Source organism: Cupressus sempervirens, chromosome 9, assembly GCF_028749045.1.
Source record: "Cupressus sempervirens isolate cs-2001-9-10 chromosome 9, ASM2874904v1, whole genome shotgun sequence".
NCBI lineage: Eukaryota > Viridiplantae > Streptophyta > Pinopsida > Cupressales > Cupressaceae > Cupressus > Cupressus sempervirens.
This window is the reverse complement of record NC_143126.1, coordinates 336,427,418-336,448,905: the sequence shown is the minus strand read 5'-3', so window position 1 is coordinate 336,448,905 and position 21,488 is coordinate 336,427,418. Positions and strand designations below refer to the sequence as shown.

At 35.4% G+C, this 21,488-nt stretch overlaps 1 protein-coding gene across 1 annotated transcript in view; it reads left to right on the top strand.

Moving 5' to 3' along the window:
- The window catches only part of GRV2 (DNAJ heat shock N-terminal domain-containing protein), a 234,639-nt gene that overhangs the window by 122,358 nt on the left and 90,793 nt on the right, over positions 1 to 21,488 (top strand). The gene's annotated exons all lie outside the window — the stretch shown is intronic.

The following is a 21,488-nucleotide window of genomic DNA, read 5'->3' as shown; positions in this document are numbered from 1 at the left end:
GAAGTAGAGGATGATGAATTACCTCCGCTACAAATAAGAAAATTTAGAAGGGTCCTATTCCTCCTATCTGTCCATCCATCTGTCATAATGGTACACCCCTTTTGGCTCCAAATCTTTCTATAGTCCTCCAACTCAAGTTTCATCTCCTTAACCATTTCTAGTAAGAGGAGGCCACTCAACTCATCTTCAGTGGAGGTTTTGAACCCGCACCACAGATGGAAACCGCATCAATTTTCCCCTACCAATAAGGAGTCCTATTACATTTATAAAAACATTTTAATTAGCATATTTCAAAATTCAAATTTTCAACATCAAGTTAAAATTATAAAATTGAATTTAAATTTTAAAACTTAAAAGTTTAAAACGTAAAACAATCAAATATAAATGAAGTTGAAGTACCTGGCTGCTATAAATCGAATGTTGCAGAAAAACCAAAACTTGCAAATTGCTCTTATTCCAGCTGCATGGATCTCCCTATTCCAGCCCAAGCTCTCAAGTGAGGGTTGTGCACCAGGAGTGGAACATAGTACAAAAAAGTTGTCCAACCTAGATTTTCTAACTCTAGGATGAAAGGTAAAGCCAATACTACTAGAAGGGGTAGTAGCCGTAGCACTACTAGCAGTGCAAGGAATAGATGTAGAAGTACGACTAGCAGAAGCACTAGGACGATAGGGGGGAAGGGAATAACCTTCTCCAACACAACCTATTGAACCTAGCCCGGGTGTAAAACTAGACACAAAAACATTTCCAGATGAGCGTGGAAGGGAATTGGAACCAATCTGAGCTAAATCTACTAATTGTTTTTGTTTTAATTCTTTTTCTTTTTCATATTTTTCTAAGGCAAACATAACAAAGACGTTGAGCCTTAACAGTTGTAGCTCTATAAGGCTCAGTATCATGACCACATGCGCTAGCAATATGGTATTTCAATCTATTTATCCCCCCACTATTAACGACCTTACAAAATAGGCATTTTGTTTGAGTTCTACCTCTACCCGAAAAGTCTATGGTGTACTTCCAACACTCATCTTTTTTATTGCCTTTAGAGAGCTTGGGTATTTTACCTCTAGGAGCCATTATGAATAAGGAAAAATGTAAAAGTTGCCGCAATAAGACATTTTAGACCAAATATTATCATTTAAGCATTGTATTTTATGAAGATCTAAAGTTAAAAAAAAAACCCATAAACATACAAAAAAAACTCATCCAAAAAACCCACAAGCATAGAGAAAAAAATCATCAAAATCTAAAAAATCAACTCTTGCCTCTTTGAAATGCTTTGGGAAGTGTTGAGAAGAACTATAAACTTTTTGATGATCTAAATGCAAGCTCCAATGTCACAAATGCAAGCTTTTCTCCTCTTCTTTTCAGCTGGTTGCAAAACAATGACACTCTATTTCTCTTCTTCCTCTCTCTCTCTTTCTTCTTCTCACAATAGAGTGTTATGAAAGCCCTTTTAGGGTTATAAGAATAACAAAGAAAAGCTCCAATGTCACAAATGCAAGCTTTTCTTCTCTTCCTTTCAGTTGGTTGCAAAACAATGACACTCTCTCTCTCTCTCTCTCTCTCTCTCTCTCCCTTCTTCTCACAATAGAGTGTTATTAAAGCCCTTTTAGGGTTATACGAATAACAAAGAAGAAAATAAAATTAAAAAAACATGATTTTTATCATATTTTAACCCAATCGGATGTTTGCTGCCGTGGCCGGGTCAAGTTGCTCGTGACCCACGAGTTAGGTGAGTCAGGTGAGTCACGTCACCTAACCCGTTGAGCTCGGGTCATGGGTCATTTTGACCCAGTAGGCCATTAGTGAGTCGCTAACTCGGGTGACTTGCCCGACTTGCTGCGAGGCATGTTACACTGGTTTACGCATTGCCATAAGTGCCATTGCTATCTATAGGTGTTCCTGTGTCCTACCCCTAAGTATTGGACTTAGGTCTATTTTATAGACACGAGAATTCCACAGTCCACAATGATCCATGTGCATAATTGCTGGATTATTTGCATCAATAAATATTTATGTAATAAAAAATCAACTTATTGGACCACACTCCAAGATCCATTATTAGGATGAGAAAGATGTAGAAGGAAATAGTGAGGATTGCAAACCAAGGCATGTTTAAGAAGAGGAGGAAGTTGACAATAAGTAATACAGTTCAAAGAGGGAGGATATAGGAAAATAACTAAAAGAAAGAAAGAAAATATATTTGTGTTTTTCTTCGTTAGTAATAGGTTGTGTTTTAGATTTTAGTAAAAGTAACTTATGAAAGACCCTTGCCTAGACTGGGGATGGCTACATCCAAGGGAACCATCTCCCCAAATTGCAACAAAGAGATCCATTAATAGATCTTAACCAGCCAACTCTAAACATAATCTGAATATAGGAACAATCAAGATTTGTTTTGATCGCGTCTAGTCGTTTGAGATCGAAGGATCATTTCAATGACGTTTTAGCTTTATTTACATTTTTGCCTTTTAGAGTTTCCTAACTATCTTCTACCTTGGCTGCTGCTTTTTTTTCTATTCCAACATGTTATCCTTAGAAATCCTCATACCAACCACACTACATTCACCTTGTTGTTCTCCCTTCCTTCCAATGTAATAGCATCCTTCTTATGCATCATCTCCTTCTCACAACCAGCAAAGACAACCTTAACATTGTTCATTAGAGGTTGTGAAACTTGAACCTTGTCTCCACATTGTTCATTGCGATGCCTCCCCATTCATAGCCTGAGAATACCTCTTCTTTTATGCATCCTTCTTCTCCATCATATAATGAAGATGGGTAACATCTTTTCACCCAGGAAGTAGAATTAACAATTCTCTATCTAGCATAATGAGCAGCCATATACCCTGTTTGAAAGCTCCTCCTGCATGCAAATGGAACTCCTTCATAATCCAAAGGCTGTACCTAGCTGCCTTTCAAGGTCTTAATTGATATTTAAGTAGGAAGACCTTCACAAGTATCCATCTCCGTAAGGATCAGAGCATAAGTTGAATGTAGAAGGTTTGATGAATCTTTGTGTACCATTGAAAAACTACCTAAAGAGTTTCCAATAACAAAGCATGAATCAAACTAGAAGTGTAAAGGTAGGTTCAGAAGTCTCACCCAAAGCAAAACCCTATCAAGAGTTTTGATCATCAGACATAAATTAGGGTGCTAGGTTTTCAACATCAACATATATTTATTCTCCCAACTCTAGATGGAATTGCACAAAATCTTATTTCTGTTTAAAAAGTTTCAAAAAAGCACAATGAAAAACCCTAGCTACCCAACTCCTAGATAGATTTGAACACATTCGTCCAGGGCAGACTCCCAATTTAGAGATATCCATCTATGAAGTTCATTTAAACTTGGCCATAAACCCTTAAACCATCTAATCAGGCCAAGGGTAGAAATGACTTCGATGTGATCAATTTCCTCCTCAACTATATCCACTTGGACAATAGTTTTAGCCCTAGCTGAATGGAGAATCATCATCCACCACACCTTGCCAAAGGTGCCTGTTCAAAGTTGAAGAAGCATTATCCGACTTGCTTGGGCCACACCCTTTACTGCCTATAACACCATTTTGATCATCTTAAGCTCCAAGATGGCATTCTTTGAGCATACTTGTTTCTCAAATGCTACCTCGCCTTTCCTAGACCTTGTCTATCTAATCTTCTCTCCACGCTCATCTCCTAGGGCTATATCCACAAGATTTTTGGCTAGAAGTTGCCGCCTTTAGGGCCCATTTGGCAACAAGAATTGCCGAATGCGACATTCATCTATGCTGGAATAAACTCTCTTCTGGTACTCGTGCATTCTTAAAATAAGTTTTGGAATATCATTCGAACCTATTTGGTTAACCTAGGAGAGGACTCGAAAGATGCAAATTCTATGTTTGGTTGTAACAATTGAAATAGGAATTGGAATAAATTTTGTTTTAAAATTTTGATAATTTGTTTTAGTTTGGTAATATTTTAAATAAACAAGATTTTTTATTTATAAAAAAGACATTTTAATTAATTTTTTAAATGCCAAATTATTTTAGTTAGCCTTTATTTTATTTTTTAAATTGACTTTATAAGTGAAAGATATATTACCACCTTTGAAATTCATCAAAATTAAAATAACATATTATATTGTATATTATAAATTTAATTCTAAATTAAATCAAATTATTTTAATGAGTATAAGATAAAAATAAAATCATTTCTTTTTAAAATATATTAAAGAAAATAAAAAATACAAATAAATTGAGATCATTAATATGATAGTTAAATGATCTTTCAACATAGTTTTAATTATAAGACCAAACACAAGATTTATATGTAAAGATAATTTTAGGAAAGCTTAGAAAAGATATCAAATCTGATATTAGTCTTTTTTGTCATTTTAAAAAAAGACATTAAATATTAAATAATGTTGACCTAGTTTATATCTTATGATGAATGGAGAAAATAGTCCAAAAATGCATTTGAGTAGCAAAATACAATCAAACAACAAACTCATGGACCCAACAACCCATCAAATTCGGTTTATTAAAAATTGGAATACAAATAAACTATTCTTATGACTCCCTTTCAAGGTAAACTTTAAGAAAGCCGCCTCCAAAAAAAGCTATAAAATACTGGCGAATCTTTCATATTTTTGAATTTTTTTTTTTTTGTTGGCGAATCTCTCAATTTTTATTCTAAATATTGTTAATAATTGCGATTATTTTCGAATCATAATTTTTTTGTATAAAATATTGACGAATCTTAATAATAATAGGAAGTTCATTAATCACCATAGAACATTACAAATCAAAATTGAACATTTTTTTACCTCGTGGGATATTATGAGGATCATTACATATACTTTAAATCAATAGTGAAGACTAAATATTAGTGATATATCCCTAAAGTAACTAATAATTATGATAGTTATTCGTCAGTTTAATTTAATTTATCCAATTATATTATATTTAGGTGACTCAAATTTAATCATGTAACAAATATTATGGCGAAGATTTGAGTTTAAATTTTTTAATAAAATAAATTATTGAGTGATTTAAAATATTCTAGAGCTAAATTTTATAAAACTATGACAATTTAGGCTATATCAAATCTTAAATTATTAGCCAAATCACTAGACAAAAAATTCTAAAATTAGCCAATTTACAAATATTAGCCACTAAAAAATACCTTGCTCCCTTTTTAGGAATTCTGCTATGCTCATTTTGGGGTCAGATTAGGATAGGCGAATTCTAATTCTGATGTAGGGGCCCTAGGTCCTAAATAAGGTGGTCAAACATCAAGGAGGATAGTATAGAAGGTCAATAAATTCCAACATGATAGAAGATAGTTTAGTCAATCTCAAACATGCATTTAGCTAAGTTTTTATATTTGTAATAAGGCCTTGTGGCAAGTCAAAGGTTGGTCAACACTGGGAGTTGACCAAGAATCTTCATTTTCATATTTCCTAATCTTCTTGCATGTTTTAGTTAAGTTTTGTAGACATTTGGAGTCTTTTGAGTGAAGTAGGTGTAAAAGCTGTCATGCAACTTTTTGCAATTTTTCTTGCAAAATGGAAGGCCAATAGTTAGATTACTGTTTGGGTCGAATCTGAAGGAAGGAATTTGTAAGCTCAAGTGGTTTGACCTATATATTGAATGGTTTGAACCTATGAAGAGGTTAGATTGAGTTGTACAAATTTTGGATGAATAACAAATCTTTTTGGAGGGAAAACAGTGTACAGTCAGAGTATACCTTTCTAAATCCAATTGCAAGTTGATAGTAAGTTTTTGGTTATACTTTTAGAAAGTTGAGTTTTTGCTTATGGATGAATGTCATAATTAGTTTTGTTCAAATAGGAGGAAGTTGTTTTGGATTTGGATTTTGTTTGGTCTCCTGTTTAACCTATCCTGTAGTTAGGGTTTGATCAAAAATAGTTATTCTCTCCTAATTCTTTCAGGGAAAACACTTGATGGTGGGTGTGTAGAAGGATGTTAGGGTGTGGAAAGCGTTCATGGTTTGTATTTTGCCAACATCCACCTGCTTGTGGTATTATATCAACATCTAAGTCTCAATAGTCAAACTGTTGGATGTGTTGATAGACTGTGATTACATTGCAAAGAGTAGGGAATGAGTCATAGAGGTTGGATTTTGGGCGGATAATAAGGTGGAAGGATGACAATAGTGATGGGAGAAGAAAATCCATTGTGGGTTTCAAGATTGGAAGCCTAAAAGCCTAAAAACTAGGGCTCAAGGGTTAAGGGGTTAGGAGTAGTGACCCGAAACCCATCTTGTGGATTTAGGCATGTCTTTCCATGTTATAAATGATTGTGCAATTTATTTTGGGGATTGTTTGGAAGTTCTTGGAGTTTAGTGCTGTTGTTGGTTAGATAGGGCTACTAGGAAAGAGCCCCTATTAGGCCTCCTAGTGTAACTTGTAGATTTGGCTTAGGAAGAAGCCCAAAAGCTATCAAAGGGTCACGAAACTTGGTGGAATGGTGGAGAAGGATGTATTGGTTTGTGTGGAAGCTTGAGATCCTGGAGGGTGCAAGGGAGCGAGGTGTGTGGAAGCTTGCTTGCCTTTTTGAAGGCTTTAGGCTACTTGGAAGGTAGGGATAGTATTATGAAGGTAAAGTTGGTATGTGGAAGAAACCAATCACCACTACCCTAGTCTTGAGTACGTCTTAGGAAGGGATAATAGGATATCCTATTGGGTTTCACCTCTTACTTGCATCAAATTCCAATTTTGTATTTTGCAAACAAACGTCAAATTGGTGAATCTGGGTATTTAGATTTTCCTATTCCCACCCAATTCCTACAACTAATGGCGCCTTAAGCGTATAATTTTATGAAGTAATTGGAAAATATTTGCTTGTTATTAACAATGATCAAGAGATCAATTTATACAAGAGACTGAACGATGTTTGCTTAAGAAACAATCGTAAAGAATAGAAACATTCTTCTATATGTAGAATGTCCTACTTCCATCAACCTCTTCTAAAGATTGGGTTATTTGCATCGCCTCCATAAATATTTTAGGTTTTGTTGTAGGATCTGGTTGTCAACAACAGGTTTTTGCTGATGTAGAAACAATGGATGTCCCAATCATCTTCTTTCAATAACTCCACAGTTCCCATTTTTGTCAATAATAGGGAACTAAGATGAACACGCGAGGATTGTAAAAACATTGATTATCCATAGACAAATAATCTAGATTGAAGGTGATGGCTAGAAGGAACAAATATTGCGTTTTTCCTGATCAGTTCGAGATCGTTACTGCAATCACCTACTATACTGATGCTTGATTCATTTTGACGTAATATGTTAATCCACTTATAAGTATTTAGCAAAGAATTTCTAACATTACTTTTCAAAATGGAGGCACAATTTTTTGGGCTCCATCAGGTTGCTTTTATAAAAACAAGCTCCAACAAAACTAGCAAGTTGTATTACATAAACCATGTGCTACCTAATCCTTGGTCTCACATTTAATTTTGTGTACTTTAGTTTTCTCATTTTAAATGTCTTTCCCCAATATTAAATAACTACAATATAATATTACTATGTTATAGTAAAAGATCAAGTGGACTTGAGAATATTCGAAAGGAATTGCTACATGTTGCATGGAGTTGTTCCTAGGTGCAACATAGATAATAGATACAATATTACAATAATAAACTTAGTTGCCAATTTGGACGTGGGATGCAGATGCCGGAGGAAGTGAAAATTAATTATATATATATATATATATATATATATATATATATATATAATATGCAAAGAAATACAAGAAATATACAAAAACAAATATAGCTGCAAACAAAGTTACAAAATGACTTGTGAATGCTTTAATATTCACATTTAGGATTATTTTAGGGTTTCCTTGCAAAAAAAAGACCTAACAAAAACTTTAAAACACATGCTAATTAAAAAATTTAAAAGGTCGACAGTTTTTTTTTACATTTTTGGGCATTTGGCCTACGAGTGCCTTAGGATGTGACTAGAAGCCCTGTGGATGCTTATCAGAAGCCATCTACAGGCTCTCAGATGCGTTTGGAAGCCAGTATCATCCTCAGGCTCCTGGACAAATCTGGAATCCAAGGATGCGTCCGGGAGCCTGTGGATGGCTTCCGAGAGGCATCTGTAGGGCTTCCGATCACATCCAACACCCATTCGTATGTTCTCCCATTTTCTATAAAAGCGTCAAATAAAAAATATAAAGGAACCTCCATGCCATTTCCCACATGAAAGCACACAAATTAGTTATCAGATAACTCCACTTAACCTGATACGATTTGAATTGAAAACAATCGGAAGCTAGTATCATCCTCAGGCTCCTGGACATATCTTGAAGCCGCGGATGCATCCAGGAGCTTGTGGATGGCTTTCGAGAGGCATCTGTATGGCTTTCGATCGCATCCAACACTCATCCGTATGCTCTCGCATTTTCTATAAAAGTGTCAAATAAAAAGTATAAAGGAACCTCCATGCCATTTCCACATGAAAGCACACAAATTAGTGATCACATTACTCCACTTTACCTAATCCGATTTGAAGTGAAAACAAACATCTACGAAGATATTCAAGACGAAAGAGAGAAACATTGAAAAACAAAACTCTTAGCACATCCTATCGCATACACCTTGAAATGCCAATTGTTTATAGTAGATCTCCTTAAAACACAACATCTGAACCTATCCATTTTCTTATACTAATCCAACATATATGATATAATCAACATGGGTGTAAGCATCTTAGACCAAGAAGATCAGTCGATACCATTCCCAATCCAAGGATTAAGCCCAATAAACCACTGTCCAAACTCAACCATCAATGAATTCCATTATAATAACAACAAAAAACACACAGAGATAGCCAATGCCAAACATCTCTCAAATTGAATCCTCTAGGACTAACCATCTATTCGTAGTTCAAGATCCATATCTATAAAAGATGAGCATCAATCATGATACACTTGAAAGGAACATGACCAATACCTCTTAAGTAGTAAATTGTTGAATAGACCAAGAATTGGGAGTGAGGATGCTCAACCAAGAAATCCAAGTCATTATGACTCACACTAGGAAGAATCTCCTTTCAAGTCCATACCAGGTAAGTGCTCCTTAATCATCATATTGAAACCATCAACTCTCAACACATTTCTAATCCCAAGAGAATACTGTATCACCTATGTCTCCAAGTATCTACAAGTATATGCAACTGATCAATCCATGCCGGACTCTAATGGCATCATCATGAAGTAATAAAGCAAATGGTTCTTTACTCAGTAGAGAGGAATCAATGTCAATGCTAAAACTCCAATCTTGGACTTTAGAACATAAAAACGTCAACATATTCTCACCATTTTCTTCTAAGAGATATCATGCTCCAAATGAACATATCAAGTTGCTATACCTTGCCACAAATCTAGGTTAGCAATCAAGATTGTACGAAATAATAGCAGCAATGATAACATGTCAATTGCAAGCAAAAAATTATACCTCAAACAAAGACTTCTTGAGGCCTCCAAGATATCAACATCTCCAATTGCCATGAAGATAAGCATCTTCTACTAGCGAACTAACAAATGTGAAAGATCCTTTTCAACAATAGGATCTAAGGCATCATCCGAACGTCTACAACACTAAAGAAGATAATCTACTCCAATGGTGAATACACATCACCTGAACAACTCTGACTAACACATGGAAGTGAGTCACACATGGCATCATGACTGCCATATATTAAATGAAAATCATCGAGGTCTACACGCAACTAGAATGTCAGCAACATCAAGTAAAACCAAGATCTTTAAACTAAGAAGATATATACATCTGCCAAGAATTGCCAATCAGGAATCAATCCTACACTGACAACATATCGCTGTCTAAAGTTCCTAGTGAAAGGTGCAATCAATGAGCAAACAAGCTATCATGACATTGTGATAATCAAAATGCTACAAGTCTCAACACTATGTAGGTGCCATAAACATCATTCATACTCTCATATCAAAGCAAACATACCAATGGACTAATGACCATAGACAAGGCTAACTAGTAAAATCCACAACAACAATGAATTGAACTTGGTGGATGTCAATAGTCCACATCTGAGTCATTCCATTATTAATAAATAGGCTGTACTTGTAAATCTAATTATTGGGACATGCAGACTCAGCTCACACTAGTAAAATGCAACCTAAGATATCAATTAGAATAATCCTATAGACACATGACACAAACACCAAGTCTTCATGTGATCCGATTTGCCAAACACATCCACAATCACGAACTGTAGTCAAGGAACCAAATAATCATCAAAGCAACAACTTCCTAACATAAAACCAGAACACTGCCAATCATCACAAACCGGATTATGTCATGTCAATGCAAAACATATACCTGCATACCTATGACACCATAATCAACACCAACGTTGTACTTTCACACAATTTTCACTCACATGAGTCTCCAAGTCTCAAAATATGTCCAATATGCACTCAGACTGAAGACAACTTGTTTACCTATCACCATCAAAGTCCAAACTTTGAAAACACCGCAAACTTGTACCATATAGCACCAAATCTGATACTTTTAGCTATATACATCATAAATTTCTCTTAAAGATACTCACTCCCTTAAGGATTTGCTACTGAACTTGTTCGGATGTGGTCACACTCACACCTCAAATATCAGGCACAACAAGTGAACAAACTGGTATGCAATTCTCTACACTTATCAAATTGATAAAATAACACTACCACTGAGTAGTCAATTGAACATACTCTCCAACACTTGCTCGAAATAAAAAATCCGATTGCATATGGAAAAGTTAAGAACATGACTGTGGAAAGGATAATATTTGGCTTCCAGGCCTCTAAAACATGTCAAAATAGCAAAGGAGCTAAACCTGTACCATCATTTAGTGTTCATAGATAGGTCTCCAAGGAGTATAAGAAGTCAAAAAAGGATTTCGTGGGTGATAGTTATGCTCAGTTTAAGAAAATAGCATATTAGGCTATATGCAGGGTAAGAGTAAATTCAGAGTCAAAACTTTCTCTAATATGCCCTAATCATTAATTTGCAATTTTAATAATATGTATGGGGGTTTGTTTGGATCTGAGCCCCATTATAAAATGGCATATAAAATTTGTGGTCGAATATTTTTCATTAAATAATGGATGGGGTGGGGGAGGGGGGCATTTGATAGTTTGACTTTGACACATTATTAAATAAAAGTTAAATTTAATATAACTGGTTTTAGAAAAAAAAAATGTGCTCTTATTTGCGGGTGGTAAGCCCATCTAGTGGAAGAGGCAGAGCGATGGGGCTGTTGATTGTAGTACTTGCCAGTATCGTTGATAGTAGTACTGTGCAGGCTTGGAGGTCCACGGGTGTCCCAAATAATCCCTTTCCTTTTTTCAAATTTTTGAAGAACTTTTTAAACTAATTAAATTTTAGATCCTCCAAGCTGTCTATAGATCAAAGTTAATGACAATATTGCAGTCTGGCTAAATAATTTTGCCTTTTTTTTCCACTAAAACCATAATAGGTCAAATAATTTATCAAAATTCATCGCTTGGCCAACTTGGATCCAATGGTGACATCTTTTTCACTCAAGAGGATATTTTAAAAAAATCTCCAAGAAAACCTTCATTTAATACGTATCTGAAAAAACCCATTTGACCAAATATTTATCAAACCCCAAATCTGCACACAGCCCATCAAAACAACAACAAACCCAAAGCCCTCAGATATGCAATAAGCAACCTGCAAAACCTTAATATCTTGCCATATCTTTCATTCTTTCGTACATTCATCAAACTCAACTCCTAGTATATAACACCAAATCCATGGCTTTGATACCACTTGTAAGGAAACTTGCAGCCATAAAATGACAATTTCCACATATCTAACATTATAAATCAATCAAATTGGTTTTAAGAATCTACATTTGAGAGAATGGAAAACATACCTATCAAAGATAACACAAGATATACACTTGGAAAACCCTCATGAGGGTAGAACTTATCCTCCAATAGCATCCATCATCTATGTATTATTCAGCAATGCAACATTACAATACATTTATGAAAGCCTTCAGAATCCCAGCCATCAAAAAGCTTTGCATGTGAACAATCATGTAACCATAAATACCATGCCATGCTTCCAATCTCCACAAATGTTTTTTTGACCAACTTCAACAACTACCCTTGTGGTTGCTTTTATAGAAATATGCTCACACATAACCATCAAGTGTTATTGCATAAACCATGTGTTACTTATCCTTTGACCACATTTTTTTATATTGGATAAGTATTTTCTTTCTAAATTTTGTTCTCCAATATTAAGTAATTACAATATAGTATTACACTGTTACTAGACAAAATTAAGTGTCCTTGAGAAAATTATAAGGGAATCTTTACTTGTTGCATGTCCATCGAGGTGCTCCTAGGTGCAACATACACAATAAATAAAATATTAAAATTATCAACATTATTATGCAAGGTTTCTTAACAAGTACATCAAGTATGGTCTAGCAAAAACCTAGTCAAGGCTAGTAAAATCTGCTTCAAATCACCATATTGCTGGTTTTTTTTTAGGTTTTAAAATGGAGATGGCTTAGGGTTTATCATTGTTTTATTTTCTATGTTTTTCCAATTTTGAACTCATTTAATTGAATTCTATCTATACTTTCTATTCTCTATGTTTTTGCCATGAAAGTGTGTCACCACTATGGCTCAATAAAGATGCAAAAATTTATGCTGGACTTCTTATTTTCTTCATGCCTTGAAGAATGCTTTGAAAGAAACATTGAAACATGATTTGATTGTTTCTTAGATTGCAGGAGGGAGGAAAATGCAAATTTTTATGTGTAATCACCAACAATCACATATTATATTGATCCTAGGCAAATTGTAACATGCTTACAATTTGTGATGTATGGTTTGCTAGTTTTTCATCATTAATTAGAGATTGCCTGAGTTGCATGGTGCAATAACTAAGATGGTCATTAATGACATGGCATTTCATTGGAGGCTATGCTGTTGTGAGAGTGCTAGAGAAGTCAAGAGGTTAATCATAGGATGCATTTTAGTTTGAGGTGAAATACATCACTGCTGCTCTTCAACTCACATGAGATGCTACTTGCTATGTAGACACATATTCTCTTCTTTTGGAGGAAATTCAAGAGACCTTTGAGTACATGTGCAAGTTGATAAAGAACTTGTAGAAAAGAGGAGATTAAATAGTACATGATGGTAGATACCTTGTTAGGTTGAAGTATGTCAATACACCTTTATACACAGTTGGTTATGGTTTGACTGTCAAATGCAATAAAACCCAAAGTTGAATCCATAGTTTCTAGATGCAAACTTGTAGTGTACTTGGCAAGCCTAATTTTTTTTGACTTGGCAAACTTAAAGTCCCCTTTATGCACTTGGTCAGTTTGAGGTTTCAATTAGCCTATTCCTAGTGTCTCATGGGCTAAGTGAATATTTTTATGGGACTTAGTGGTCTGTGGAGATCTCTAACATAGGTTCTCTTTATATTTTGGAAAAGTTTCTAATTTTGGCATAGTGTTGTTTATAGTAAATGCAATTTCTAGAACTTGGTCTTGGCCTATGGCTCTTCACAATTTATAGTGGAATGTTTTCCCGTTCAATGCCGTGCTGAGTTCTAAGGTTGACAATGGACATGTTATTTGATTTAATTCACTGCATGTTCTTTTGCAACTTAAGTGAAGCCTTTAAGAATAAAGTGGTCCCGTATTTCAATGCCTAAGAATCTAGTCACTTTAAGTTGTTTTTAGTAATGCAAGTTAGACTTCCAAACGTGAGACCAAGACAAGGAGTATATATTTTAAAGGTTTTTTACGTGCTTCCCAAAACTAACACCATGACTTGGAATGAAATAAAGTGTTTTCAAAGTCTATTATGTGATCTTTAAGGGGTTGCACCTCTGGGGGTTAATTTCTGAAATGAGAGGGAAAAATGATTTAAATTCAAATGGAATTTGCCATGAGTCTTTCTTCACTTTATAAATATGAGTTTGAGCTCTCATTTGTAGTAGATGTTTTGACAACTTAAGGTGTATAGTCGTTCCTTGGTGATAGGTAGATGAGAAGAGGTTGACCTATTATCTTAGTTCCAATATGTCGATTGTATAAACAAGGGACTCAAAGGTTTATGGAGCTTTAAGAGGATTTGTGAGCTGATTTAGACACTTAGATGGCAACTCCTACATTTTATGAGTTTCCTATTTTTTAGGAGGTACAAAGAGAGATTGGTTGGGATTCTACTTTTGATGCAGTTTTGGGACCTGCAACCATGGGTAGCTGTACAATTTTTTTTGGTATTTCCATATTGTAGCTAAAAGTGTTCTTGTAGAGTTTGGACATGTTGTAAGTTGTATACCATTTTTTAATATCATATGTATATTGACAGTGATTATGAAAGCAATTAAGTTTTGGAATTTCCTACTTTGTTTACTGTTGTTAGGAAACTTGGGTAGTTCGGCACTTGGCTTAACCAAGGGAGTTACATGTGTGTGACGGTTTACCTCGCACCCCTTGGACACTATATGTATGAACCTTCATATGCCAAGACAAGTTGTGTATTGCAAATGTAACCTTGTGTTCAATGATTGATGAAATTACTTCTAAGTTCTTTATATTTCCTGTACCGAATATCTTGCTTATATACTATGTTCCCTCAAGTTTCTGAGATGGGGACGTTAGGGAACAACGAGATGAGTTTCCGAGACGACAATTGTTTTTGCTGATTTTGGGGACAGGTGGGGATGACTATATAACAATAGGGAAAATTAAAATATATAGAGAAATTTAAAATATTTATATGAAAACATGTACTTATACATAATAAAGCCTTAAAATATAAGAATCAATAGAATTCATATGCCAAATGTTGGGTGGATATTTTGCAACTGACAGTTTTGGGTAAAAATCCAGTTGCAAAATAGGATGACCAGCCACAACGTGTGAGACAGAGTCTCTCCTACCTTAAAGGGAAGGCTCTCCCTTCTCATCATTCCTCAGATCAACTCAAGATAAGCAAGAAGTTGAGAGATTTTATAAAATGGGTGTTACTAATATCCTTTCTTCTTATTTTTCAAGAAAGAATCCACTTACTCTTGGAGCGAGTAATGGGCAGGGTGAATATCTAACTACACTTCTATCACGAGATGGAAATAGTGATACCGATAAACCTTTACTTACTCAAAAGCTAGCTAAAAATGTATCGGTTTGGCTCTAAGTCTGATCGTACTTTTATATGGAAATTTTTTACAATTAGGGCATAAAGACTCCTAAAAGTAAGAATACTTAGCTATTTTGCGAATTAAGAAGAAAATATAAGCTACAGACAAAGCTTCTAGCTATACACTTTCACAATTGCTCTTGGTCAAAGCTCTGGCTTCAATTGCTTCTTAACTCTTTTCTATTCAATTTACGAGATAACAATTACCAATAACACAAGATAACATGAATCAAAGACAACTTGGATGAATTATAAACAAAGCTTACAATTCACACAAATAATAATCTCACTTAATCAAAGTTAAGTCTCAAATGCTCCTTTGTATTCACTTTCTCTCAAAATAGTGCTTACACAAACAAAGTTCTGTCAGCAAAATTTCTCCAAAGCTCTCTTGCATAAAGATAATGATGAATTTACAATGAGGGGGCACTCCTTTATATAGGCACAGGAGCTAAGAAAAAGATGGAGAAAAATGTGGGAGCAACTTAACCAACTTTGACCTAGTCTAACTACAGAAGAAAATAAAGGGTTACATGCAATTGCACATGCAACTTGCATTACATCCTTTTACATACATGTAACTCGCATTATATGTAATTATGCTTTTTCATGTAATGCGTTCTTTACAACTACAAACATGAAAGAAGAATAATAAGAAGAAAGACAGAAAAGAATTGAAACAATCCTAGGGAATGTTCTGAAGGGCCTTGTACTTGGCAATGCAATCTCAAATGATCACAGGATCAGAAGTTCTTGTACTTTGTACCGCTGCATTCACCTTGATAACCATGGTGTTGCATCTTTTGATAACCTTTGACTTTGATGAATTGTCTGTTGTCATTTGAAAACTTGATGTGATCAAACTTTTCTCGTTCGTCAATTCTCCTTTGTAGATCAGCACAAACTGGATTCTTTAACACTTTGAAAACCTTCTTGACGATGTCCGGATGTACACTTGAAACAACTTTCCATCAACACCTTTAACTTAAAAAAAAAAAAAAGTAAAGTGCTTGGCGCATGAGAATGCGTGCAAATGGAGATTGCTGATTTCCAAAATTTGACTTGGGCTTTCAAGATGTCATTGCACGGAAAATGGATTACATGTAAATGCAACATGCAATGGGAGATGGAAGGTGAAATGAGATGCGAATGCGGGTAGAGGATGTACTTCATATATAAGTGCGAATGAAGGATGAGATGAAAAACATGGAAAGATGCAGAAACATGTATTTGCTCACGAAAGCGCAAATGCATATGAAGGGATGGAAATGGAAAATGGAATTGAGATAATGAGTTTTATAGTCACTTTTGTTGAAAAGAAGAAGTCAAAGTACATGGGAAGTGAAAATGACATCATTTTGACTTTTCAAAATGTGACTTTTAATCAAAATTGAACCTTTTAAATGCAATTACACGTAAGACATTTTGTGTAATTGTGTTGTGCAAATGGAAGCGAAAAGTGAGATGGGTGAAAGTGGAAGTGGAAAATGGGATTATATGCATATTGGAATGGTGAATGAGATGAAAAACATGTAATCACATCTTGTTGAGTGAGAGATGAAGTGTTGTGACATGGAAACAGAATGTGGAATATGATGATGCTTTTGCATGAAATGGAAAGTAGAGAAAACTGGCAAGCAAGCACAAAACATAAAACACAAAAGAAACAACATAACTTCAGAAAATAACTCAAACATGCCAAGATGCAATGCACTTCAAAACTCAAATTCAAAATTGGGACTTGGGAAAGAACCAAAAACATGAAAATGAATAAAACTTCATATTTAAAGGAAAAATGCATTTTCCATGGCAAAGATATTTACAAATGGCAACCATCAAGTAATTTCATGCATAAAATCAGCAAGATAAGCATGAATTAAATAGCAAGGAGGAAGAAGTCCACTTACATGAAGATTAAGTGCCAAATATGAAGGAAAAAGATGCTTCAATGTTTGAAAAATTCTTAAAAAATGGTAAGACCTTTTCCAACTTTGCAAATTCGAATGGGAGAGGGCAACAAATAAGGGATTCTTGTTAGAAGATGCCAAAACGTGCCCTAAAAACACTCCAAGATCCAACGTTTTTGAAGGTTCATGCTTGCAAGATGTTTTTGGTTAAAGAACATTTTTTCTCATGTTGTAAGATCAAAACGTTTTGATCATTAAACCTGAAAACATGAACTACAATGCAATGTAATCCTCAAAAGATGCCAAATCGATTTGGTTGGGAGGAAAAACATGCATTAAAAATGGATTTTCTTGCAGGTTTATTAAAAAATGTGATCCATTACGAAAGTTTCAAAAACGTTTTTGAGGTAAATGAATCCATTTTAGAAGCAAGGAAACTCATTGCCATCCAAACATGTTTGAAATGGAACAAATCCCATATAAATCCATTGAGGAAAACTCAAGTTATGAGAAAAAATGGAGGTATTTGGAGTTTTCTTCAAAAACGTGCCCTGGGATTGAGCTCCAAAAACAATTTTCAGCATGTTAAATCTATTCTTGATGCAAAGAAAATCATTGCCAAAGAAAAATGTTTTCAATGAAGAAGATTTCATGCAAATCCACCAAGTAAATCTTAAGTTATGAGCAAAATTGGGTTCTTGGAGGCCAAATGCATGCTTTCCTTTCAAAATCGGACTTTTTGGGATGCATAGCATATTTTTAAAACATGCAACAAGTTAAAATTGGACTTTTTGGGTTCAATAGCATGTTTTAAAATATGCAACCAAGTAAAATTGGACCTTTTTGGGTGCATAATATATTTTAAAAAATGCAAGTCATCAAAATCAGAGCTTTTTGGGTCACTTGCATATTTTAAGTTACATCTCACTTTTAAGATGCAAAGATATGAAAACTTCACTTTTCATGTCATAGCATCAAAAAGGTCCACTTATGATGAACTTTTGATGTAATGACATCAAAAAGGTCCACCAAAGTAAACTTTATATGCAATAGCATGTAAAAAGTCCACTTTTGATGGATTTTACATGCAATTGCATATAAAATGTCCACTTATGAAGACTCTAAGTTATTTAATTCATTTAAAATTATAAAAATGTTACAAAATGGGCCATAAACAATATTTATTTATCATATTATGAAATATAACACATAAACATCATTTTAAAGTAACATTTAAATAAGCATGTGATTTTTAAAACCAAAAATTAAAATGAAACTATATAGTTATATAGTTACTTTAAGTGAAAAATTAAAAGGTAACTCAACTTAAAAGTATAACATAAAGTGCACTATAGTCACTTCAAGTTATAAATTTAAAGTAAATGTAACTTAAAAACATAACAAAAAGTGAATTTAATATTATATTTGTCAAAAAGTGAATGTCAAATTGAAAATATAATATCATATTTTTAATTCTTGCTGTTGCACCTAAAATGTCCACTTTTGAGGCACTAAAACGAACATAACTCTTGATTGACAACTCCGATTGACCTCTAGGTTAGACCAAATTGAAAGGAAAAACGAAAGGCATGACATGAGGAAAACCAAAGGACTAAAAACAAGCAAACACAAACTCAAAAATGAAGAACGAATGATGAAGGCTTCAAAAATCAAGAAAAGGCTCGACAAAAAGCAAAACGAAAAAGACTTGATGAAAGCCTTCAGTAAAAGGATTCATTATATCAATTAGCAATGATTAGTTCATCAATACTAACCAATTAAATAACGAACTAAACTCAGAGAAATGCGAAACTAAGCTTGAAAAAGTTTCATACTGTTACCTACGTTTTGTGGTGAGAAAATGCAGGACAACACCAAATTTGTGTAATTGTGAGAGTCAAAGTATAATTTGTTCTAGAAATCAAAGTTGAAGTCCCCTAGGTGTCCCCAAATCTCCGAGACGTTTTCGAGACAGGGACGACTGAAAGTATCTTGGGGACACATCCCCGAGTAACATTGCTTATATATCTGTGCATTAATTATTTTTACCCCCTAAGGGTAAACATTTGGCATTGTTGCAGAATTGAATCTGAGAAGCACGGTAATGAAATAGATGGGACTACCTATGAACGACAAAATGACGACTAGTGAAGAAATTACATAACTGTTTGAAGGGGAGCACAGTTTGACAACCGACTTCCATATTTTCCTGCAGGCCACCATGGAGATATTCATATGAAGGGAGGCAGTGCAAGATGGAGTTATGGACTCTGTGTGGGATGCACTGAACATTAGTCCTATGACGGATAGTCTTTTGCACCAACTGTCTCGTCTATTGGTGCAAGCATTTCTCATGTAGTGAATCCAAAGGGAAGAAGTCGAGCATAGGGTAACCAAGACTTTGTTTATTCCTCACACACCAAATGAGTGAATACAGTTTGGTAATCGAAACCCTTTTTTGGACCCTACCACATTGTAGTGCAACACAGACAACGTGGGTGTACAAGCATAGACCCTACACGGAGCACAACCAACATGACTGACACAATTGATGGTACAACTGGTGGTACAAGTATCACAACTAGTAGCCATGGCGACGAACAAGCAATAGCTGCCTAAATTTATGAGCCAGGTGAATGAGGATTGTGGCTGTCATTGCCAAATGTGCAAGACCATTTGGATGATAATTGGGGTTATCTACTAGGATGAATGGGTCAAACAATTCCCTGCCACACTCAAGGAGGGAGCCATTAATTGGTACTTTGGTGTAGATAAGACCAATTTGATTACATGGGCTAAATTTAAGATGGAATTTCAAAAGGAATTCAAATTGCTGTGGGACAACAATGAAATACTCATAGAAATCTATGGTACGAAACAAGGATGAGTTCGTAAGAGCCTACGAACAACAATTAAAGGAATTACTTGGTAAGATGGAATGTGCACCGATGGACAAACTCAAGAAGCAATGGTTTGTTGAGGGACTCAAAACATCCCTCTAGAGAAAGATGAAGATCATTCCTCCTACTTTGTACGACAACACATACAATTGTGCCATGGATTTGGAGAGTGAATAGTAGACCTCTAAGAAAGCCACCAAGTCATCATTGGATGATGATTCTTCTGAGTGGAGGAGTGATGAGGAATCAATTAAAAAAGTACAGACCTTGCAAAAGGACCTCCAGCAGATGATGAAAGAACCAAAGGCAAGAAGAGGAGGGTTGGGAAAAAACAAGGAGGGCGAAGTATGGTGTACCTACTGCAAAGAAGCCGGGCACACAAAATGTTCTTGTCCTATGAAATCTTTTTGTGACATATGCTAGATTATGGGACATTCAACTAAATAATGTCTCTACAATACGAGGGTCAGGAACTGACGAGCATTCTTTACACAAGAGCAACCCTCCATGTCTCAGACGGGTGCCCAACAAAATAACAATAATGCGACTTTTAGTAGCTACAAAAATAATTGGTGGGGAGGCTGAGGGAACAACAACAATAATTGTACCTACATCTAGTATGATGCAAAAGGGAGACCAATGATACAATGCAGAAATACACTTTGCCCAGGATTGCAGAAGGAAGAGACCCCACAGAAGCTATGTAGGTGGTGTGGACCTGGTGACCATGAAGATGCCAATTGCCTAAAGCTTGGTGTCAACCTCCTTGACATTGAAGGGAGAAGCAAGGAAGAATAAATTTGGCAATCACACGAGCATAGGCCAAGAAGGCTGTGTACCTTAACCCTCATACAAAAAAACTGAGGGCATTGGAGGCAAAGACCGAAATTGAGAAAGAATTGCAGACTTGAAGAGAGTCAAGGCGTACGACTGGTACCTCCGCTTGAGTAACAACGAAACAAAATATTCTAAGGCAGGTGATGTAACTAGAAGTTCTAGTAAACCTCAAGGACCTACTTGAAACAATGCCCCACCTCTGTACAACCCTCCTAAACACTTCAACGAGCACAAGAAGTGCCTCGGAATGAATCGAGGCTTCTGGTAGTTCAGTAGCAAATCTGATGATACTTAAGGTGAATAGTGGATAACACCCTATCGTGGTGGAGATGGGCGTTATAGGCACCATCCTTACCAACACAAGTGTTGATGGCGGGTTAGGGGTGAATGTTCTATTGGAAGAGACTTGGAGGAGCCTCAAGACGCCAACGTTGTGGCTGCCAACCTTCAACTTCTTGGGGGCCAACCAACATGGTATCAAGCCCCTCGGGACCTTGATGGCAGAGAAAGTTACGATCGGCACACAACCATTTACCCCAGACTTTGTAGTAATCCCTCGTCATCGAAAGGGATATGATGCCATCTTAGGGCG